The 25,887-nt window shown below is 37.7% G+C and overlaps 1 protein-coding gene across 3 annotated transcripts in view; it reads right to left on the bottom strand.

Annotated features, from left to right (window-relative positions):
• The window catches only part of LOC126470568 (serine/threonine-protein kinase Pak), a 130,519-nt gene extending 108,218 nt beyond the window's left edge, over positions 1 to 22,301 (bottom strand). For 2 of the 3 annotated variants that reach the window (XM_050098512.1, XM_050098514.1), the window contains exon 1: positions 22,079 to 22,262. The gene's annotated coding sequence lies outside the window, so the exon portion shown is untranslated. Of the gene's footprint in view, positions 1 to 22,078 lie in introns of all 3 variants that reach the window. The other variant, XM_050098513.1, reaches the window with a different exon arrangement.
• Positions 22,302 to 25,887: the final 3,586 nt, after the last annotated feature.

Here is a 25,887-nt window from a genome sequence, read left to right as displayed (position 1 = left end):
AAATAGGCCTATAATTATTCGCATCTGATTTATGACCCTTCTTGAAAATGGGAACGACCTGCGCTTTCTTCCAGTCGCTAGGTACTTTACGTTCTTCCAGCGATCTACGATAAATTGCTGATAGAAAGGGGGCAAGTTCTTTAGCATAATCACTGTAGAATCTTAAGGGTATCTCGTCTGGTCCGGATGCTTTTCCGCTACTAAGTGATAGCAGTTGTTTTTCAATTCCGATATCGTTTATTTCAATATTTTCCATTTTGGCGTCCGTGCGACGGCTGAAGTCAGGGACCGTGTTACGATTTTCCGCAGTGAAACAGTTTCGGAACACTGAATTCAGTATTTCTGCCTTTCTTCGGTCGTCCTCTGTTTCGGTTCCATCGTGGTCAACGAGTGACTGAATAGGGGATTTAGATCCGCTTACCGATTTTACATATGACCAAAACTTTTTAGGGTTCTTGTTTAGATTGTTTGCCAATGTTTTATGTTCGAATTCGTTGAATGCTTCTCTCATTGCTCTCTTTACGCTCTTTTTTGCTTCGTTCAGCTTTTCCTTATCAGCTATGATTCGACTACTCTTAAACCTATGATGAAGCTTTCTTTGTTTCCGTAGTACCTTTCGTACATGATTGTTATACCACGGTGGATCTTTCCCCTCGCTTTGGACCTTAGTCGGTACGAACTTATCTAAGGCGTACTGGACGATGTTTCTGAATTTTTTCCATTTTTGTTCCACATCCTCTTCCTCAGAAATGAACGTTTGATGGTGGTCACTCAGATATTCTGCGATTTGTGCCCTATCACTCTTATTAAGCAAATATATTTTCCTTCCTTTCTTGGTATTTCTTATTACACTTGTAGTCATTGATGCAACCACTGACTTATGATCACTGATACCCTCTTCTACATTCACGGAGTCGAAAAGTTCCGGTCTATTTGTTGCTATGAGGTCTAAAACGTTAGCTTCACGAGTTGGTTCTCTAACTATCTGCTCGAAGTAATTCTCGGACAAGGCAGTCAGGATAATGTCACAAGAGTCTCTGTCCCTGGCTCCAGTTCTGATTGTGTGACTATCCCATTCTATACCTGGTAGATTGAAGTCTCCCCCTATTACAATAGTATGATCACGAAACTTCTTCACGACGTTCTGCAGGTTCTCTCTGAGGCGCTCAACTACTACGGTTGCTGATGCAGGTGGTCTATAGAAGCATCCGACTATCATATCTGACCCACCTTTGATACTTAACTTAACCCAGATTATTTCACATTCGCTAATAACTTCACTGGATATTATTGAATTCTTTACTGCTATAAATACTCCTCCACCATTGGCGTTTATCCTATCCTTGCGGTATATATTCCATTCTGTGTCTAGGATTTCGTTACTGTTAACTTCCGGTTTTAACCAACTTTCCGTTCCTAATACTATATGCGCACTATTTCCTTCAATAAGAGATACTAATTCAGGAACCTTGCCCTGGATACTCCTGCAGTTTACCAATATTACGTTAACTTTTCCTGTTTTTGGTCTCTGAGGACGGACATTCTTTATCAACGATGATAATGTCCTCTCTGGTAAGCCGTCAGGTATTTTATCGTTTCGCCCAAGGGGGGGTCCCTCTAACCTAAAAAACCCCCGTGTGCACGCCACACGTACTCTGCTACCCTAGTAGCTGCTTCCGGTGTGTAGTGCACGCCTGACCTGTCTAGGGGGGCCCTACAGTTCTCCACCCAATAACGGAGGTCGATGAATTTGCAACCATTATAGTCGCAGAGTCGTCTGAGCCTCTCAGGAGCAAGTGCTCTAGTGACCAAGCTATCCACATTCAGTCAGTGTAGCAATTACCCATTAAAGGCAAAGGTCACAGGCTGAAGCCATGGTCTCGCACACAGCTTTAATCTACCAGGATGTTTCAAATAAATGCACACACTGTTGCAGAGTGAAAATTCATTCTGGAAGCAATCTCCAAGGCTGCAGCTAAGTCATTTCTCTGCAATACCCTTTGTTCTGTGACAGTTAGTCCCACAAGGCATGCTGCAGAACTTCTGTGAAGTTTGGAGGGAAGAACGGAAGAAGAATTAAAGGTTAATGTCTTGCCAACAGTGACGCCATTACAGAAGGGAGTTTCAAAACAGCACTTACTCCAATGCAAGTGAAATTTTTCATTCTGAAGATTATGTTAAGGTTCAGTGACATCATTGTTTCCATTTTATCCAACATAAGGCCAGGTTGAAACATTATTGGTACTTCGCTTCTCTCTATTTTTCCAACATTCTTATTCTATAACTGTTTCATTCCAGTCCAGGTCCCTTCTTCTTAAATCTGTCACTACTGAGTCACACTATGAGACTCTAGCTCTCCCTCTTGCCCTCACACTTAGCCTCCCGGATTCACTTTGGTATTCTTCCATCTTCTATTCTCTTTACATGTGCAAACCATTTTATCCTGTTGTTCTCAGTTTTCTCATTCAGCTTTTCTACTACAATTTCATTCCTAATATCTTCATTTCTCACTGTCTCTCCCTATTTTCTGTTACATACTTCTTAAGAATTTCATTTCATTGGGTTGGATTCTACTCTTCTCGACACTGTCTAGGTCTCCTAGCGAATGCCAGTAGGGCTGTAAGGTACATCTTGGACAGCACTTCCTTACACTTCATTGGCACCTTCCTTTAGGTTGTCCACATGAAAACTTCCTGGTTTCCAAAAGGAATTAAAAAGGGATATGACACACAGATACTTGCAATTTGTGGTATCATGTAAAACAGTTCAAAAATTTCTGTATAGTTTTTTTCCTAAATTATTCATTTTGCTTGATAAGTTCTTAGCCACTAGAAATAGAAACAGACAGTCACATTCTGGCAGATAAACACACATCTGATGAAACAGTAAGGGGGATCACAGAGACCTCCCAAAGAAGCACATCAAAGCCAGTATGCCGAACATTGTGAGAGCTACACACCACTCGCTCAACAGTATGCAAGGTGCTGCATAAGTGACATCACTTGCACACTTGCAAAGTTCAAATTGCCAAAGTATTGATGCGAAATGACTTGCAACTTCGACACAGATTTGCTACTGAGATGTCAGACCAGATCACACACAGTCAAAATCCGAACTAGCTAGAAAAGTCATTTTCTCTAACTGAGCAACCTACCATACATGTGGGATGGTTGCTCGGCACAGCATTCACATATGAGGTTTGGAAAACCCTCCACAGTTCTTCAGAACATGTACGACAAAGCAAAAAGGTGAATGCGTAGCATGTGCTGATGAAAGACAGTATAGTTTCACCATTTTTCTTCAGCAAGCAAACAGGAACAAGGACTTTTTCCTTGGACATGCTTGAGCAATTTGCTGTATCTGAACCAGCTTCTTCCCTTTCCACCATGTGATCTTAAAGTAGGATGGTGGACCACCTCACTGAAGTTAACATGTTTGTGACTTCCTTGACTGAACACTTCCACAGCAATGGATGGGATGTGATGAAACAACGAAGCAGCCATTACAATCTCAGAATGTGACCACTCAAGATTTTTTCCTGTGGGGTTATGAGAAAACACTGCACATGCCTCCCTTGTATGTGACCTTGGTGATCACAGAACTGTGAATGTAATAGCCTCCAACATCCTAGACATTCTTGTGTGCACACGGCTTGGGACAGAGCACAATCTAGACATTTTACAGGTTATGAAAGGAGCCCTTGTAGAAATTTATTAATTTTCCATGCAATATTTTTTGTTACTTCGACTGATGTCACAAACACCAAGTATCTATGTTCCATTTCTTTTTTTAACTGCATATATTTTAAGACTCAGCTTTAAATGATGATTCTAAGAATATACTATAACCTCCTACGTGAATGGAACAGGAAGAAACCCTATAGATGTAGAAATCAGGGAGGTTTCATGAAGGCATCCTGTAAGACAGATTTCAAAACTGAATTCAAAACTGTAAAACATTTCCAGCCCTGGATAGGGCTCTGACCACAATTTATTGATCACTACCTGCAGATTGAAACCGCAAAAAATGCTGAAAGGTGTGAAATTAAGGAAATAAAACCTGGATAAGTTGAAAGAACTAGAGGTAGTTGAGAGTTTCAAACGGAATGCTATGCAACAATTTAATGAAACAAGGGAAAAGAATACCAACAGAAGATGAATTAGCAGTTTTGAGAGATGAAATAATGAAGGCAGCAAAAAATCAAACAGTCAAACCAAAAAGCCCCAGCAGAAATCCTTGGATAACATTCTATGTATTGAATTTAGCTGACAAAAGGAGAAAACACAAAAAATGTAGCAAATGAAAGTGAAAAATGGGAATTCAGATGTCTAAAAATGAAAATGTGATAAACAATAAAGCAGGGATGGCTAGAGAAGAAATTGAAAAGCTGCAGAATAAGGTATGATTATGGGAAACAGTTGATGCCTACAGGAAAATTAGAGAGACCTTTGCACAAAAAGAAGCAGTTGCATGAATATTAAGTCTCTGTAACGCACTATTTTACCTCCCTGACTCTATACTGCACTTTGAGTAGCTAACTCTGTGATTGACAATTGACTGAGTCAAGTTATAGGGGTCAGTATCCAGACAATCATGGTTCTTTCTTGAGCAACTTGTTCATTATGTTGCCAATTTTGAAGGTACATTTATATCTATACTATACAAACCACCAGAGTTCTTTGGATTTCTTCCATTCGATTTTTGTATGGAGAATGGGAAGAATAATTGCGTAAATGCCTCTGTGCACACTGTAATTAGTCTAACTTTGTCTTCACAATCCTTATCATAGCATTACATATGGGTTTGTTGTATATTGCCGGATTCCGCATTTTTAAGCTGGTTCTTGAAACTTTCTAACTAGGCTTTCAGGTGATAGTCTGCACCTATCTTCAAGCATCTGCCAGCTTTTCAGCACCTCCATGACTCTTCTCATGTTTCAAAGAAACCTGTGACTATGTGTGCTGCCCTCTTTTGTATACATTCAAAACACCCCACTATTACCATCCGTCACAGGTCCCCCCATACTTGAGCAACAGTCTAGGATGTGGTGTACAACTGTTAGTAAAACATTTCCTTTGTAGACTGATTACACTGGTCTACTATCTTACTTGTCCGCAGCTAATGGTCTTGGGGTAGCGTTCTCGCTTCCCGCGCATGGGGTCCCGGGTTCGATTCTCGGCGGGGTCAGGGATTTTCCCTGCCTCGAGATGACTGGGTGGTGTTGTGTCATCGTCATCATCATCATCATCATCATCATCATCATCATCATCATCATCATAATACATCCCCATTACGGTTGGAGAAAGCCTATGGCAAACCACCTCCGCTAGGACCTTGCCTAGTCAGCAGTGCAGATCTCCCACATCGTCCCCTAAGCTTCCCAGAGTATGGGACATCATCATCATCATTACCTTACCAATGAACCAAAGTATGAAACATCTGTTACATGCAATAGAGCCTATGTAATTATTCCAATATATAGCCATAAAAATTGTTACATCAAGGTATTTGCAGCAGTTGGCCGATTCCAATTGTAACTCATTGCTATAATCATAGAATATTACATTTCTTCATTATGTGAAGTGCAAGTTTTACATTTCTGAATACTAAATACTCTTCAAAAATTTCAGAAAATAATTTTTTTATGTTCTCTGGGATTATTGTAGTGTTCATCCCAAGTTTGCCAGAAATTCAGTTACTAAGTTACAAGGAAATTTGTGAAAAATTTCTACGAAAACTATTCACACCAAGGAAAAGAATAGTCAAAATGTAATTTCAATGACAGCCTAACAGGCATTATGGAAATTATGAATGGTCTTCAACTTGAGATCAGACCTATTACAACTTCTGCACAAAAGTGGACAACAAACACACAGAACGAGCAGAGCAGTGGATAACAGAAGCTGCCAATAAGGCCTGTAGGACCACCATGGCAACGAAGAAGATGGATAGGGACCTACTTTTGGATCTGAAGGTATTGATGTATGGTCCAGGGATCACTGACTAGAGGAATGTTTCACTTAATTACAAAAAATTTAACCCAAAACTTTATACACATTTTTCTTGAAATCATATTTTTCATATTGGTGGGAAAAATAACTTGAGAGCAGTAATTATGATTTTGATTGGAATTTGACATTAGCATTCTAAACTGAATTATCTATCAGTGTATGTAGCATTTTTATGATATCTTCAAAAGTCTATTTTTTATGCACATGGTATTGTCTCAATTTTTTGAGCCAAGAAAATGACTTTTCTTTCGATTTATAAACGTTTTAAGAATTAAATTTACACTCTGCAGTGGAGTGTGTGCTGATTTGAAACATCCTGGAAGATTAAAACTGTGTGCTGGACTCAGACTCAAACTCTGGACGAAAGGCAAAGGTCATGAGTTCGAGTCTCGGTCCGGCAAACAGTTTTACAAAAATTTTATTAGAACTTAATATTTTTCAATTGTGTTACGTATGCTGATGGAAAATATACAGACAATAACTTAAAATTATTTTGTTACATGTTTAATGGAGCTTCAGGAATTCTGCCAATGATAAATGTTACAGCTGCATGGGGGTCCTTCACCATGTGCAGCAGTTACAGGAGTGTCCAATGTAGATACAATAATGTTTTCTTAAAAACATAAGTCTAAGGAATGAAACTATAGCATCAGATTTTGCATTAGTTTTTATTTTACTTGAAAAAAAAATCATGAAAATCATCTATTTTTCTCGAGTTCAAAGAGGGCTTTCTCTCTAAAGCAAGTTGAAAATCTTTGCATCACTTTGATATCTTATTAAAATCTGACTGAATATTTCTGCAGCTTTATAATCCACAAAAAGTTTGAGGTTATTAACATTGTCTGCCAAGTCATTATTACACAAAGTGAATAGTAAGGATTACAACATCGTTCCCTGGAGGCATATCTTCAGTCTTATGTGAGGAAAGAGCAAGTTCAGTTTCACATAATTGATATTTTCAGAATTTATGTTAATAGTTACGGAGGTCATTTTGTTCGAGATACCTCATTATGTTTGAGCTCAGTACATGTCCAAAGCTTCTACCACAAATGGTTGGTGAAGAGACTGGGCTGCAGCTGTATGTCGCTTTTGCTACCCTACTTGTAGACGGGTGTGTCCTATATTTTCTTTCAACTACTGGGCACAGATTTTTTGTTCAAGGGATCTACAGCTAACTCATCCATAAATTCTATATAGTAACTGATAGGAGTTCCATTAATTCCTGGAGGTATGTTTAGTTTTAGTAAATTTCACGTGCTTCTCAATGCCAATGGCGCATATTCATCTTTACAATGGTGTGAGAAACTGGAGCAATGCTTCTGTATTATCCTTTGTAGACGAACATTTGAGTCCAGCTTTTCTCCTTTTGCTATGCTCTCCTCAATTTTATTTCCTGTGTAATCCACGAGATTCCAGACACTAACTTTATTGCCACTCACAGCCTTTGATACAGTCAAATTTTCTTTAGGTACATGAACAGCCTTGCCATTTGTAGCTGGTTGCAGGACAGCAACAATGCACTCCATAAATCAAAGTTATTTTATTCAAGCTATGGACGGAACAGGCATGAATTCCTCTGGCTACCATAGGTGAACAAAGGCAGATGATCTGCCAAGAGGCATGAATCCAACTCTATATTAAGAAGCTTTTTTTAAGTTAAATTTGTGGAAGTCAAGTGGTCAAGTGGTGGGAACCAAGTGTCAGTCAATCATAAATCTTTCTAAAGTGCCACATGACTGCTTGATTGCCCACTTTTTAAGTACATGCAGAGTAATTTAAAGCATGACCCACAGCATCCTGGCAACAATGCCCTCCCTACTGGAATATGTCAATCACAAAGTTATTTTATTCAGACTTCAATTGTATATTTTTATCAAACATTTTATGTTAGAAAGTGGTCATTCTAGAAAAACACGTAAAAAACAAAAACAATTTTGAACAGAACTACATCTCCCTCATATCAGATTTATATCTATGGTTAATATTTTATATTTTTACTATCATTTCCCCAAGAAACAACAATTTTTAGTATATAGACTGGTAAACATGAGCTATAGCACTTACATTTCCTGATCTTTGTTTTTAAGGAAGAAGTTGATACAACAGTCATTAATTGCACAATATCTAACAATATTTGAAACATTTCTTGTTTTTACACAGAGCAATGATATTTCCGTTTGAATATTTCATTCCCAGTGTGCAATGTCCTAACCATAACATAAACCATATACATTTTTGTTTAAAAATGCTTACTACATTAGATACAAAAATATTATTTACTGCTTTGGATAAGGTCATTTTGGGCACATTGCTGAATGTTATTGATGGCTCTGAAAGTCTCCCTTCAGAGTGTATAACTGGAATATTTGGTCAGATATAACAACAAATGGGAACACACAAATGATGACAAGCAAAGGTTAGTAAGGTTTCGTGTGCCTGTAAAAAGATCTATGCATGAAGCGTACAACAACTATCATCGTCACACCTTAGCAAAAGATCTGGTGGAGAATCTGTGAAAATTCTGGTTGTATGTAAAATAGCTAAGAGGGTCTAATGCTTAAATTCAGTCCCTTGTTAACCAGTCCGGTGTGAAAAACGAAAGCTGAAATTTTAAATTTTACATTCAAGAAATAGTTCACACAGGAGAATCATACAAACATACTGTCATCTGACCATCTGACAGACTCCCATATGGACGACATAGTAATAAGCATAGAGAAAAAACTGAAGGATTTGAAAGCAAATAAATCAAAGTCCCAATGCAATCCCTGTTCAATTTTACAAAGAATACTGTACAACATTGGTCCCTTACCTAGCTTACATTTATCGTGAATCTCTCGCCCAATGCAGAGTCCCAAATGACTGGAAAAAAGCACAAGTGACTCCAGTATATAAGAAAGGTGAAAGAACAGACCCCCAAAATTACAGACCAATATCCCCAACTTCTGCTTGCAGCAGAATCCTTGAACATATTCTCAGTTCGAAAAGCTTGTGTGTTCAAATCTGCATGGTTTTAGAAAACATCACTCATACAAAACTCAGCTTGCCCTTTTCCCACACAATGTACCGAGAACTGTGGATGAAGGGCGACACGCAGATTCCATATTTCTAGATTTCCGGAAAGTGTTTGACACAGTGTCGCATAGCAGGCTGTTAATGAATGTACAAGCATATGGAATAAGTTCGCAGATATGTGAGTGGCTTGAAGACTTCTTAAATAATAGAACCCAGTATGTTGTCCTCCTACGACTTATCTTAGAAAATAGATTAAGGAAAGGCAAACCTACATTTCTGGCATTTGTAGACTTAGAGAAAGCTTTTGACAATGTTGACTGGAATACTCTCTTTCAAATTCTAAAGGTGGCAGGGGTAAAATACAGGGAGCGGAAGGCTATTTACAATTTGTACAGAAACCAGATGGCAGTTATAAGAGTCGAGGGACATGAAAGGGAAGCAGTAGTTGGGAAGGGAATGAGACAGGGTTGTAGCCTCTCCCCGATGTTATTCAATCTGTATATAGAGCAAGCAGTAAAGGAAACAAAAGAAAAATTCGGAGTAGGTATTAAAGTCCAAGGAGAATAAATAAAAACGTTGAGGTTCGCCGATGACATTGTAATTCTGTCAGAGACAGCAAAGGACTTGGAAGAGCAGTTGAACGGAATGGACAGTGTCTTGAAAGGAGGATATAAGATGAACATCAACAAAAGCAAAACGAGGATAATGGAATGTAGTCGAATTAAGTCGGGTGACGCTGAGGGAATTAAGAGTAGGAAATGAGACACTTAAAGTAGTAAAGGAGTTTTGCTATTTGGGGTGCAAAATAACTGATGATGGTCGAAGTAGAGAAGATATAAAATGTAGACTGGCAATGGCAATGAAAGCGTTTCTGAAGAAGAGAAATTTGTTAACATCCAGTATAGATTTAAGTGTCAGGAAGTCGTTTCTGAAAGTATTTGTATGGAGTGTAGCCACGTATGGAAGTGAAACATGGACGATAAATAGTTTGGACAAGAAGAGAATAGAAGCTTTCGAAATGTGGTGCTACAGAAGAATGCTGAAGATTAGGTGGGTAGATCACATAACTAATGAGGAGGTACTGAATAGAATCGGGAAGAAGAGGAGTTTGTGGCACAACTTGGCAAGAAGAAGGGAGCGGTTGGTAGGGCATGTTCTGAGGCATCAAGGGATCACAAATTTAGCATTGGAGGGCAGCGTGGAGGGTAAAAATCGTAGAGGGAGACCAAGAGATGAATACACTAAGCAGATTCAGAAGGATGTAGGTTGCAGTAAGTAGCTTGCACAGGATAGAGTAGCATGGAGAGCTGCATCAAACCAGTCTCAGGACTGAAGACAATAACAACATGTTGTCCTCAACAGTGAGTGTTCATCCGAGACAAGGGTATCATCAGGAATACCCTAGGGAAGTGCGATAGGACCGCTGTTGTTCTCTATATACATAAATGAGGTAGCTGACACGTTGGGCAGCAGTCTGCGGTTGTTTGCTGATGACACTGTGGTGTTCGGTAAGGTGTCGAAGTTCAGTGACTAAGATAGGCAGCGTGCTGTGGCAGATCTGATGACAGAGTACAACGCTAGTGCAGGCACAAGCGTTTCAGAGCACACCATTCAAAGACCACTGTCGAACATGGGGCTCCACATCACATGACCCCTACATGTTCCTGTGTTGACCCAACGACATCGTCAGTTATGATTGCAGTGGGCACAGCATCACCGAGTTTTCACCATGGATCAATAAAACATGTTGCTTGTCGAATGAGTCACATTTCTTGCTACACCAGGTTGATGACTGGGTCCTTACACACTGTCATCCAGGTGAATGGCTGCACGAAATATGCACCATGCCACAGGTGCGGGCCGGTGAAGGCAGAATTATGGTCTGCAGTACATTGAGTTTAGCTTCCATGGGATCTGTGGTGGTAATCGAAGGTATCATGACAGCAGTGAACTACGTGAACACCAAGTGCACCACTTCATGCTTGAAGTCTCTGCCTATGGCGATGACATCTTCCAGCAGGATACATGTCCATGCTGCAAGGTCCGAATCATGCTAAAGTGGTTGGAGGGGCTTTATTGTGAACTCAAATAGATATTTGGCCAGCAAATGTGCCTGATCTGTACCCTCTGGAACACACATCAGGTACCAGTTGCATGCCCATAAAGCACCATCCCGCAATTGGCGGACATACTCCTGGAATCCTGTCAAGGACTTCTAGAATCCATGCCAAGCAGAATCTCTGTTGTACTGTGTTTGAAATGTGGAACAACACACTATTAAACAGGTGGTAATAATTTTTGGCTAATCGGTGTAAATGTGTGTGTTTGCTGGAATATTTCATAAATGCCACAAAAAACTGCTTATTTGAGTTACAAAATTAAGACAGCTATCTTTCCAATTTACAGTAGTTGTCCCATTTCTGTCAAAGTTTTCTTAGGTTTTACTGAAAATTGAGCCACAGAGACTGTTTAAAAAACGTGAAGAATGCCAAAGAAGACATTTAGTATTAGAGAGATTCAAGAGATAAGATGAAAAGAAATTACATGAAGCAAAAGAAACAGGAGGGTGTGACAATTTAAAAGTCAAGCAGACACAATGAAAGTGAATGCAAAGGATGGTTCAGACATAGGTTAGCAGAAAGGAAGCACATTCAAGGTGACCCAATTACAGGATAGAAAATGCAATGTTTCCTTGATAAAAAAGGATGTATAGCCCAGAAAACACTCCTCCGAAAGGCCAAGCAAAGCAAAAGCAGTTGTCAAAAAGGGTCGACCAAAGCACCCGATCCCACCAATCGGCTGTGACCCGTGACATAAGGCTCTTGTGGTGTGTGACGTCACGACGGTGCGGAATTTAGTTTGTGAGAGTGGCGTGTTTGTAGGTGTCATTTTGATGTGATCGGTGGTGCTCTCTGGTGGTGTGGTTGTGTGTTAGGTGATGCTTTTGGTTTAGTTATCGTGTGTGGCGTGTTTATGGGTGGCATACTGTTGCGGTCAGTGGTTCTTTCTGGTGGTGTGTAGCGTGTTACATGGCGTATGGGGTTCATTTGCATGGTAGCATTGCATGTGTGTGGTATCGGTAGTGACTGTGCTTTGAGCACAACGTTATTGTAGTTTTTGTTTTTTGTTCGTCGTGTGTGAATTTTGGTAAATTCCTTTTTTAGGTCTTTGGTAGGTATGTATGTGACTGGCAAGGTAAACAGTTTTCAGTTGTCGGTGATGATGGGGGACAATGCAATGTCTCTATTAAAATTTCTTCAGCTATTCGAATTTTTGGATGAAGTCGTAAAGTGTTCAGTGTGTCGTGAAAAAATGAGGGTTACTAAAGTTTCGATGTCTCGGACCAAGGACGGCTATATGTGGAGATGTCGTAAGGATAACAGGTCAAAGGAAGTGTTCGATTCCTATTTTGTTGGTTTGTTGTATTTTTTGAGGTAGTGATGATTGTGGACGTGGTTGTAGTTTTGGGTTTTATGATTTGGTATTGGTACTTTATATTGACCTATAAAGGTCAAGGGAAGTGTTCGATTTCAATGTGTGGTTGTGGGTGTTCCGGTATCGGGAGTCGCTGTTAGGCTATATAGGTCAAGGGAAGTGTTCGATTCCAATTTGTGTGATCGGGAGCTGATGCTGAGGTACACAGGTCAAGGGAAGTGTTCGATTCCAATTTGTGGGATCAGGAGCTGCTGTTGAGCTATATAAGTCAAGGGAAATGTCCGATTCCAGAGGATATTGAATTTAGTGGAATTTGTGGAGTTTTGCGTTGTCGGTTTTTATCGTTGTTTTGTTTGGTTTGGTATGGTGATGTGTGTCTAAATTTGTTTATATTTACTTTGTCTCCACCTAAAAACCCCCAATTTCCAACACTTGTCCCGTTAGTTTCATTAGGTTTTTTGTGGAACGTGTGTGTGTTGGTTTTTCAATGTATTTTCGTGTTTGTGGTCATATTTACGTAATGATGTCATAGGCGCCATATTGGAGTCATAGTGTATGGTAGTTTCCGCCATATTTGTGACGTCATGGGTCAAAGCAGACGGGTGGAATCGGACACTTCTGTATTCCCGTCAAAAAATTATTTTCTGAGAAATATCCCAAAATCGAGATCAGAGTACTGAGGAGAGAATATCTTACTGATCTATTATTCAATATGATGACTTGAACTCAAAAACTGTTATTTTATTTCCATGGTGACACTGATATGGTACATCAAAGCAAATGAGCAAAAATACAATAAAGAAAGCAACTACAGCCAATGAGAGGAAGGCTACAGTGCACAAAAGGATTACACTGATTACTGCTATGGAACCCAATTAAATGTTTTAGTGCTTCATAGTTAAATCTCTTGCACAAGTATACTACTATTACTATTAAAAAGTAGCAAAAAGAACTACTAACTTTGTGAATATGTGGTACATAACAAAAAATGCATGTCACAATGCTATTAAGATTGCAAGATTTTAAAAGAAATATCACATTACTGGGTATTGTACCTGGAATTAGTTTCAAAATAATTCAGTAGCAGTGAAAATGAGTTGAAAACCATACTTCTGGAACAAGACAGACATTAAGGTTGCATTACTTGGGATGATTTAACAACTTCCAATTTTTTGTTGAAATGCTATGACAAACAATCACATTCCAAATAGTTTAAAGCTGCCAAGGTATCTGTTACCCAGCATTTGGTTGTTCTTGAAATTAACTGGAAATCATTTCATAGTGTGCCACGATGAAATTAAAAATGCTCATTGGTCAAACGATTGCATAACCATATTCACAGCAATCACTTAAACCCATGATGGGCCATTACCCATTGTCACTACTGTTAAAAGCTCAATTGTTGAAAATAGGCCCTACATGAAGTGGACTTTCATGATAACTGTTTTTAAGACCATTCTCCACAGCACACAAAGTTCAAATAACTCATGTCTTTCATTGCCTATACTGCACAACTGAAAATTAGGAACACATTCATAAACAAGATATACATCACAGAAGAACTTCCCATTACATCGTTCCATTTCTTTGTCCCATCATAGGACACGTGTGGGGCTTAATGTTTAAAGTGTAACTCTACAAGTCCAAAGGTCTGGGGGTTCCAAACTTGCTCAGTCTTAAGATTTTTACATGTCACTTCTCACTTCCTTCACCTGCGGCAATATTCACTATTATGAAAAATGCCAAGTTGGTAAGTGAAAAATGTCAAGTTCGACCTGAGTTTGGAACCCAGGTTAAATTGCAGGGCCCCCTATAACTAGTTAAGTTATTAAAATGTGTAGGTCAGAGGCAAGTGACAGCATACCGCCTCCAACAGGACAATGCCTAGTAAAACACTGTGATGTTCAACCCATCTTTCAGGCTAATATGAGCTTTACTTACTATGGAATAAGTAATGATGCCAAAGTCTCTCTGAGTGTTCTAGGCGCCACATACAAATGTAGCTGCTCTGATGTAACTGAGGTAAATGATAGTGTTGCTGTGATTGAAAAGTGGACAACAGAAATTCATCACATTTGGGGGGAAACAAAAATTGATGTGGTTTTAAACTCCCAACACTTGATGTCTGCTTTGACCCATGACATAGGCCTAATGATATTTGTGCAAACAGGGATACAACAGAACCTGATAATATTTACTTTGTGAAATTCCAGTATTGTGTTGGCAGAAAGACCAGGAACTGAGCTTAGTCTCACTATTCTTCAATATTCTGTCTTAGTTGACTTCACATTTGATTTAATGGTAACTAGTTTCGCACATATTTGTCCATTATCAAACCATCACCAAAACTATTCTCATAACAACAACAAAATAATTTCACAATATCACATTTACACTGATGTGACATAAGTCATTGGATACCTCCTAATATCATGTCAAACCTCCTTTTGCCCAGCATAGTGCAGCAACTCAACAATGGCACGGACTTCATAAGTCATTGGAAGCCCCTGCAGAGTGTCACCAAATCATTCACTTTAATTGTCCCGAATGTTCATCAAACCGATGACAAACAGTTGTGGCCCAGTGATATGGTGCATCTTAGTTTAGGAACATGAAGTCCATGAATGGCTGCAAATGGTATCCAAGTAGCCAAACATAATGATTTCCAGTCAATGATTGGTTCAGTTGAACCAGAGGACCTAGTTCATTCTGTCAAACAACACCCACACCACTATGGAGCCAGCTCCAGCTTGCACAGTGCCTTGACAGCTTAGGTATAGCTCCAACTACAATTCTGCATTCAAAGTCTGTTAATTCCAGTTGTGTGGCCATAATCACATCAGAAAACTTTTGACATGAATCACCTGAGTACAAATGAAAGCTCCACCAATGCACTGCCCTTTTATACCTTGTATACCATACACAATATGACCACCATCGGTATATGGGTGCATCGCTAATCACATGAGACCTGGTAACAGTTTGAAAACGAAGAAATATATTCAATACTAGTCACCACTAACTCAAATACAAATGTAACTAAGATGAACAAAGAAATAGTAATTAAACAAAAATTACACTACCTGATCAAAAAAGTAAACCATCCAGAAAGAAAGGAAGAAACAAGATGTCATGGGTTGAGAGGGTATGTGGTGTTATTTCAGTGATTACAAAATTGATTCAAATTTACTAAGAACTTGGCAGTACGAGTCCCCTTATTGGTACAATGTTCCACCCCCCTCTAGCCTGGATGCAGGCACACATTCCTTTGGGAAAGTATCACAAAGCAGTTGTATCCTCTCCTGGGCCATGCTGTTTTAACTGACCTTGGATACTGGTACTGTGATGGAGTTGATGTCCGAGCTGGTCGCACATGTTCTAGTGGGGACAGATAAGGGGATTTGTTGGTATTGGATGTGCATCAATAGCACATGTACAGTTCATAGTACGGTGTGCCACAAGTGAATAAGCATTGTCTTGAAAAATGGCACCATGACATTGTCACATGAGAGGTAACATGTGAGAAGATACATGTGACGTGGTTGTCCCTTCAGAACTTCCTCAATTACTACCAGCCACTATTGAAGTCATGTCCAATGTCTCCCCACACAAGGATGCAGGAATAAAGCTACTGTGCCTCTCCAAAAAAAGTGTAAGATAGAGACCTCTTCCCACGTTGCTGCCATACAAGTTAGCAATGGGGTCATTCCATGCCAAACTGAGCCTGAGGCTTATTTCTTGAAAAAAATTTCAAATTTAACAATGTTATAGTTTTTTGAATCTACAAAAGTTGAATTTTACTGTCCTGAAAAAATTATAAAAATTACATAATTAGCTGAGGAAATATGGCTAAACAAAGTTGGTGATTCTACAGATGAGGATGGAAAACAAAATGTTTGCTTTTTGTGTTGGCAGCTGTTTAAATTTGGGTTGCAGCGATTGTTGATGTTTTAATTGTTAAATTTCAAGAGCAGAATCTTATCTTTCTGACAAACTTCAGTTTTTAAAGAAATGTAAGTTATTAAGTATGCAGCTAATTCACAAAAGTTACAATGTATTTAGTGTCCCACCCGTGACAAAAAACATGAAAAAGTTTACCTTCTAACTCAGCAATTATAGTAATTCTATATATTTTAGGTTAGGAGTAATAAAAACATCCAATGAACTATAAGGCACCTTCTAAGTTGTAAATGATCATTTATAAATGTTAAAAGAAATTGTGTCCCACCCGTGACAGTTTTTGGATGTTACTCAAATCTAAACCATTTAACACTTCTTGTTATTGTTAAGTTAAATTGGTTGATGTAACACGTGCTTTGATGGTTTACACTAAATAAAAACTTACTATTTATTCAGAAAATGGGGAAAACAACATCAGCAGAAAACATCAAGAAAAACTGGAGAAACATACCAGCAAGTACAACGCCCATAAAAAAAAAGAAAGATAGCGGGATAATAGAAGAAGGGAAAATATGAAGATGAAGGTATCCTCCAGTGAAAAATCTTTATTGGAATATCAAAAGAAGGAAGCTGAAAGAAAAAGGAAGTACAGACTTAAACTAAAATCCGAATTAATTGAAGATCAGTCTGAGACCTGTATTTCCCAGTTAGGATGATATAAATGTCCTCAGTCCCTCGGCAAAGCTGTTTCTCAGGTAAAGAAGGTACTTCCTTCAAGCCCCTCAAAAAAATCACCCGTAATGAAAAAGCTTGTAAGTGAAAGCTTATCTAAAAAGGTAGTACAGTAGATTTTCCCAATAGTGAAGAAAACATCTTATAAACTTACAGGTGACAATCTGCTCAAAATCAAAAATTTTTCACGAATGATGAAATCAGTAGGCAGACACCTGGTACAAAGGATGTAAACTCTATTGTAGACCATGAAACTGGGAAAAGAGCTTGCAGAAACGTAAAATGAATATGACAGTTAAGGAAGCATTTTTTCTTTTTAAGCAAGACAATCCAGATATTGATATCAAAATTTCAAAATTCTACGAGTTGCGGCCAAAAATGTTGTTCTGTCTCAAATGCCTAACAATGTATGTGTGTGCAGATATCATGCTAACTTCAACTTCATCATTGAAGCCATTCACAAAAATAGCTAGTTTCCCTGCTACTCACACTCAACTTACGAACCTTGTTTGCTATGATGTAGAATGTGAAATATGCATGACAAGTCAATGCAAGAAATGCATAATGAATTTGCACACATTAATAGATGGAAAGTTTGATTTGTGTGACACAATATTTTGGAGGAAATGGACCGAACATGAGTGTCACCCTAAACAGACTACTACTGGTGAAACACTTTGTGAAGCTCTCTCTGAACTTCAGTCTCAGCTAAAAACATTCAAGGAGCATTTCTTTGACAAAAGGGTGCAATCTGGAGCTTTCAAGACTGTGAAAGCATCAGTTAGTCATGATGAAGTGATATTGCAAATAGATTTTGCAGAAAACTATGTAGCACTGGCACAAGATGAGATACAAAGTGCCCACTGGAGCCATACACAGATTACAGTGGCCACTATTTGTGTTTGGATGAAAACAGGGCTACAGTCATTTGCAATTGTGAACGATGAACTGTGCCATGACAAGTACTCAGTTTATGCATGTTTGAAGAGTATAATGAGTAAGCTGAAACAAGAGCTTCCCAATTTAACCTCGATACGAATTTTTTCTGATGGTTGCATAGGTCAATTTAAGAACAAATTCCATTTCTGACCTCTGCTACATGTTGCAAGACTTTGGAGTGTCTGGAGAATGGTTTTTCTTTGCAACATCACATAGGAAATGTACAGTGGATGGCATTGGAGCTGTAACAAAAAGGATTGTTTGGAATAATAAAGTTAAGCAAAGAAAAGTCATCATCAGCAATGCACAGGAATTTTTAGACTGTGCCAAATCATCTGTTTCTGGAATAAACTTTCTTCTTCTGACAAAAGATCATATTGATGAAAACAGAGACCTTCTGGATGGACGCTGGAAAGCTGCTAAAAAAATAAAAGATATTCGCAGCAAGCATTACTTCAACGGTTAAAATACCTGTAACCTAGTATGTGGTAGAACTTTCCTAAAATCAGATTAAGAGAAAGTGGAGGTTTTTCCACTTTCACCCGGCATATATTCAATAATCTACACAGATTCTGAGATGAGTGATGACGAATCATATCTTGATGTCCTTTTGACATCCAATTCCCAAGAAGTTACAGGTTCAGAACCAGCTGTGGAACAAAGCATGCCAGGAACATTTATTTTAGCTGAGTTACAAACTGCAAGAAAGAAATCCACTACATATAGATATGCTGCAACTGCACAGAGAAGTGTAGAAGACAGTGGGGAAATACAGATTATGTGTATGCAATCTGTTGGGGCTCAGCAAAGGTATTCAAAGCTGACGAGCAGGATGTATCCCACATAGAGTTTAAACAAGTTCTCGCTATTCTCCTGAAGCCAAATGTCAAACATGTTAGGGACACCTTATATTATGAGTTTCCCAGCAATTTAGACATTTTCGAAAGTGGGTGTGAGGTCAAGTGTGTATTTTTTCGAAGTGGTACATTCTTGAAGTGAAATAATTAAGTACTCAGAACTGTAAACTAATACTATACCAAAATTTATATTATTTATAGGCAACAAAAATGTTCTACAAAGTTATTAAAACTTCAAGTGCCCTCTAAATATATGTTACCTACTGATTCATAGCTAACTGACATAATAAAATCTGTTTAAATTTAAAAAAAACAGATTGTACTTCACATGAGTCCCACCTGTGACAGTCTTTGATTGCAATTATTGTAAGTAAGTATTACTAATCTAATATTTAGTGATATTATGTCATGTAGAGAATTGTTTTATTAATGTGACTTCAATATTTTCAAAAGAAAATAAGTGCATAAATCACAGATTTCTTTTAAAATGTTGGTGGTTATTGAAGGCTACGTCTATTTGCTGTCCCAACCGTGACAAAGTTTTAAAGATGAATTACAGCTCAATTTGTAAACTTTTGACATTCGGATTTAAAGGGAAGGTAGAACAATTATTTGTATGGCAACCAGTCAAACTTTACTTTATTTCTATTTATATTTTATGTTATATCAGCATCTGACAGTTGAAAAACGTAGTGCAACTGTCTCACCCGTGACAATGGAATCCCCCAATGGTCTTCAAGGGTAGTGCAGAACCACAATTCATTGCTGAACACAATGTGGCAGCATTCATCAGCTGTCCATGCTTCCAGGCATGGCACCACTTTAAACACAGCCATTTGTGTTGTGGTACTAGTGGCAGCCTATGCATAGGACACCAATACCCTAGTACAGCTACTGCTAGTCTCTGACCAATGGTGTGAGATGATACAGAATGTTGCAAAGATCCCATTCCTTGTTATCAGGTGGCAGGCACAGATGGGAATGGGTTACGATGTGCTTAGTGCACAATACAACAATCCTCCCTTGTGGTGGACAGACATGATCAAGTGGCACCTTGACAACCTGTTAGCATGTTCCCACAGAGCCCAACAACACACCTCTGCCAAATCTGAAAGCCCCACAAATCAAGGTATTGCACAATTTGACGAGCGAGGCAAATGGAGACACACAATGAGGCCCCTTCCGAACTTCGTCAAGTGGTGGTAAAGCTGTCACAGCAAAGTAGATGGCACCACTGCATTGTTCATAGAGATCACTCAACATCTGATTCTGTTCATAATCCTTATATACTCTACCAGTCCTGGCAACAACAGTAAACATGAACGCCACTACCATTCTACCAGTCACAGCAAATTGCAACTCGGATCATTTATACTGATAGGTGACCATTTGCCAGGTGCTGTATGTTATAGAGAGACTGATCTGTAGTGTAACACAAGGGCTTGGTTACTTAAGTGACAGTTTGGCTGTGAGTTGGTGAAGCTACTGAAAGTCAATATGGAATCTTATTTGTGGTGATATATATATATCAACCTGTGATGTAGCCCAAGGTCTATGTTAAGATGAAAAGTGACTATCTGGCAACAAATGTGATGTCACATGAATAACTATAATTCTTGTTCTGAGCAGCAATCTAGGAATAGAAGCAGGATATTTTGTAGAAGTTATTCTGTTTGTTATTGTTAAATGGTCCATACTCTTCTGGCCATATAGATGGCACAAATCAAGAACATTTTGCAAATAATCAAGTAGCATTGCCTTACAAGGATAAAATGGAAAATACTGCATATGAATGAAATGTGAAGCTGTGTACACTGAAGAGACAACACTCATAAGAAGGAAGGAACTTCTTCCAAAGTTGGAAAACAATAAACAGAAATTTTCATTTGACTGGTGTGAAAACTGCAGTACAATAAACAAATGTCCATGTCTGTGTTTATTTGCAGTAACAGACCAAGTTAGGCTCATTTCACAATTTTCTCAAACTATAATCCCTGAAGGAACATACTGCTTTATACTGTAATATGTAATTTATTTTTAATACAGTTAATAATGTTTAGTTACACAGCAGCAGTTGTTAAGATGTCACAATGTCTAGAACTAAAAGCTTTAGAAACAAGTTAAGCATCTAAAAAGAAAAACCAACCATTTAGGGTAAATGAATGAGGAAATAGCACCAAGGTCATAATTGTGTCCCATCTGTATGAAACAACTTTTTTGTTAACAATAATTTGCTTTAAGTATAGCTGATTTAGGTGGAGTCAAGTTATTCAGCATCAGTATCAAATGTACATCCGTAGTCTCTCTTTACAGATGCTCAGCATTCCCGCTGAAAAAGTGCATTATAATTTCACAACGTTTCCGTGTCACCCCATCAGCAAATAATGTCATTTTGACGCCCCCATAAACAAACAGTTGGACATTAGTACACAATTTTATTTTACTTTGTGGTATTTTTAATATAAAATGTTAGGGCCTCAAGGGCTTACCCCTAGTATCTTCTAGCTCCATATACCAAATATTTAACATTTCGACTCTCTCCACGCAATATATAAACATCCACAATTCACTGTCTGAATGAATTTTTGGTCTTCAGCTGATTGGTTAATATATTTTTGTTTTAATAACATCTACGACCCGTTTTTATCACTGCTACAAACTGTTGTCCGTAATGAATTAACAGATCATCACCAAACTTCAAATTTACTCAATAGTAGCAAAGTTGTCATACAGCAAATGTGTATTGATTTAGAAACACGTCACAATTTCTCAGTAAGACGTAACCAGACATTTAGAGCACAGTTGAAACAGATCACCAATTAAACTAAAATGGTTTCGTCTCAGTTAACACCCATGGAGCGACAATACTAGGAATTGCACGCATAAGATTATGCAACCCAGACATGTCTGCAAAATGCACACAAAAATGGTGAACAATAATTGTTCCAACGGCTTACAAATAATACGTTTATAAATTGCTGATAACATTCGCTGAGAGTTCATTCATCTAGCAGCCAACTGCAGTTCATTTAATTATATTATCTGCCACGTGAGTTACACTCTGCCTTGCACCATTATTCTCCATCTGAAGTCTTTTTATCCATCCTACGAATACGCGAAGCATCTTGCACTTTCGTTTACAAATTTGGGATTTCGAAAAGAATGAAGCCAATAAATGACGTTTCTTACCAGCATCTAGCAGGCAGCTTATCGCACCAGTAAACTTAACACATCCGAAACGAGTCACTTCGCCTGTGAACTTAAGATATTAAACTTCTAAACCCTGAGATGCAGTACGCCATTAAAATTTTTCACTTACTCGATGTAAATATCACAAACCACAATCACGACCACTCCCACATAGCTCCACAAAATACCAATAACCAAAGTTTATAGATTCAAAAGATATAATTCACTTCTAACGAACAACAGGTGGCTTTCCAATGTGTGAACGTCAACAAGTACATATCGCAAGTTTTAGAAATGGAAGTATTCCTTGATACCTCTGTACTATGAAACTACGTAAATTTGGCACAAAGCATTCAAGGCAATATTAGTTAGACATTATAAACTGAACTATCGTGAGCACTGTGTCATCGCCTTTAAAGCGAATGCTAACTTTATAACCACATAAAAATGTAAAGTCACAGCAATGTTCATCAACATTTGATTAGTCTTTATTCTTCATAACAAAATGTATTGAATATGTAGTGGCAAATTCCGCGCGACTGCTACGGTCGCAGGTTCGAATCCTGCCTCGGGCACGAATGTGTGTGATATCCTTAGGTTACTTAGGTTTAAGTAGTTTTAAGTTCTTGGGGGCTGATGACCTCCGCAGTTAAGTCTCTCCGCAATTAAGAGCCATTTGAACAATTTTTTGTAGTGACAATTTTCATTACACCGCAGTTTCAAATTTCTAAAACAACTTATCAATAAAATTTCACGTAATTACATTTCGCTGCTTTCGTTCATACTGATCCTGTTCACTCAGTTTCCGTCAATAATAATACTAATGTCACCGTCATTCAACAAATTTATTGGTATGGTGGCCAATAAGGACACTCTATTGTGCCAAGTATCAGCAGAAGATATTTTAACTTTTAAAGGATATTGAATGTATTAGTGAGTTAAGCTTAAAATATTCCAATGTTTGCTGCACTATTCACAGTGGATATCAGCTAAAGAGAACAGAATGCGATATAATAGTCAAAGAGTAACTTATAAAGTTCTTTTTATTTTTGGCTGAATCACTTTTTTATTTTACAATCATAATCGGTTTCGACATTTGTCAATGCATGAACACCTGTTCATCTAATGCCGCTCATAGCATCTGAAAATGGCCTTCGAAGACCGAAACTGTTTATGATTCTATCATAAAAATGTTTATATTCTTTGTCTGAGTTTATGGAACATCATAATAAGTAAACCTTATTTACCAAATTTCACTAATTGTCTATTCATAATATAGTTTACATTGTGCTTATCATGTCATTACACTTAATAACTGTTATTATCACATGTAGAAGCAATGTAGTAGTCCAACCTTCATTCTTATGTATTTTTATTATCTCAACAATGTAGTCAAAATGACTACTGTATTGTAAACTAACTAGGTTTACCACTGTCCTATATCACATGTACAAACAATGTACGAAACTGATTCTCAGGCCAATAAATAAATAAATTGGTTCAAAAATTAAAAAATAATACCTAAGTCAATCGTTATCTCTGCAAGCACAATGTCGTTTGTTCCAGAGAGTGATTTGTTCACACTAGACTGAATTCCGACGCGAATGACTGACTGCTTGATTATTATTTGGTCCCATTTGATTACATTATGTACAGGGTGTGTACTTGTACTGTAGGACAATTCAACTTAACTCAATACCTTAAAATATTTAGCCTACATATTACAATACAAAACATCAAACTGGCAATAATGATAGTAACGTTGCATACATTTTTCTCTCGATTAATATTTAGATCTTAAAGTTATTCACATACTATAATGTATTCAAGGGACCATATGTACATATGTACAAGTAATAGTAGAAATCCTCCTTCTTTATACATATACTTCTCCACACTATAAAATCCTTTTCAATTTAACATTCCTTTAGAAGTTCCTGGAATATATTTTCACTAAAATTGAACTGTAGAGTCAATAGCCCAACAACGAACAGTGAAAGCGAAGTTAAGAGCTATCATGCATGATACAGAAAGTCGAAATATAGTATCAGAATTAAGGAACCAGCATTGATAAAATATATTAATGGCTACATTCATAATGTATATTCTTCACTAAGTTTGCATAGCAAACTATGCAGATGTGAAAGAATAGGAAAAGTGTTGTCCAAATGTTTTCAAATATCGATATTTATTTGCTAACAAAAATAAGTACATACAAAGATATCAAATAATATTTAGAAGACAATAGATAGAGCCTCTTCACCTAAGTCAATTTTTTTTTTCTGTGTACCAGATACTGTCACAAATAACTGTGTTTTCGGCAATCAGCACAACTAACTTTCTCACTTTTAGAAAAAGGTTACTTTATGTTAAACGTTCCATTAATTTGTCATCCTGCTTAGTCAAAGGGAAGGTTTGTCCTTTGCCCATAAGCCGTAAAACCCAAGTCATTTTTCACTTGGAGATATCTGGGCTCTTCTGTGAAAGAACTCTCATAGGAAGAATATACAAATACTCATCAAATTTTCACAATGCGTCATGAAAAAAAGGAAACAATCGAATAAAGATTAGGAAGCCGTAAAAGCACAAAACCAATATTCGTCTATTATATCCACTAATGAGGGCGCCCAGTGAGAATAGGTTACTTGAAGACAATAAAAGCATCACCCCATATATGTTAATGTAAAAAATTTCTTGCCAATAAACCTTGTCGTCGACATACTGTTCTGTTCCATTCTTTTGATGGCCTGTGTACATCGCCATTTGAAATGCATTGAGGTATGTTTGTTATATAAAAAAGTGATCATTTTCATCTACTCTAAACACTGAGATTTGTATACCTACAGTAAGTAGCTTTTTATACTCTATACATATATGCAACCACAGAAAAATTATTTAAGATGCTTTGGTAATGCTACAGGCCATTAATCCTAGAATTACTTCAGTTTCATTTTTTTGTTTTTATGTCTCTAAAACCCATTCATACTGTTTTATTTTTATTTACCACAACAAAATTGTCTCTAAACCATTTCCTCTCTTCTACTGTTCTTCTGTTATTTATCATTGTGTCCTTAAGAAAAGGTAGAATCATCTATGAACAACACTGGCTATATTGGTGACAAGCGAAGTGGAAATTCATCTATAGAAGTGAAGAATCGTAGAGCATCTAACACAGAACCTTGAGGTACTCTTCAACTAACTCTACAATATCGTAAATTACATGTTCTGCTTTGAGGACACTTGTTCTGTACTCGTATGTGAAGTACTGGTTCAAGCAGATGTTTCTTTAATGTTATTTATGCAAGAAAATGACAGAGCCGTCTTCTGTAGCCAGTGTAATATCTTTATGTGTCTACGAACTACACTTCCCAATGCTATGATGCAGTGTGAGAAGTGTGGATAGATTAGGCCACAGTATGATGATAGAGAGAAAAATTCTGTGCCTGTTATTGGAATATATTATTTTTTACATTAAAGTTGCACTTATTTTTAGATGTGACCCCTATTAGGTCAATGACTTAGCCTAATATTTTTTCAGTGAGTGCACCTCGGAAGAGCAATTGTGAATGGCTTGCAAAATATCCATATACTGACGTCATAATCTTTCCATTAGACTCAAAACGTTTTCGAGAAACCATTTTTTTTGTATGGAAATAGATCAGGTAGATTTTCCAACAATTTATACTTCAGATAGGTCTGTTTTCCAATTGTAAAGGCACCCTAGTGGAAAGGCACGTGGTCCTGAAAAAAATAAAGTTTTTTATTATTAAAATTTTTCTAGGTGTTTGCCATTCCTTCTTGATCTTGTA

The sequence above is a fragment of the Schistocerca serialis genome, chromosome 3, assembly GCF_023864345.2.
Source record: "Schistocerca serialis cubense isolate TAMUIC-IGC-003099 chromosome 3, iqSchSeri2.2, whole genome shotgun sequence".
In the NCBI taxonomy this organism is placed as follows: Eukaryota; Metazoa; Arthropoda; class Insecta; order Orthoptera; family Acrididae; genus Schistocerca; species Schistocerca serialis.
Note: the sequence above shows the minus strand (reverse complement) of the source record. Positions and strands in the feature narration are given on the sequence as shown.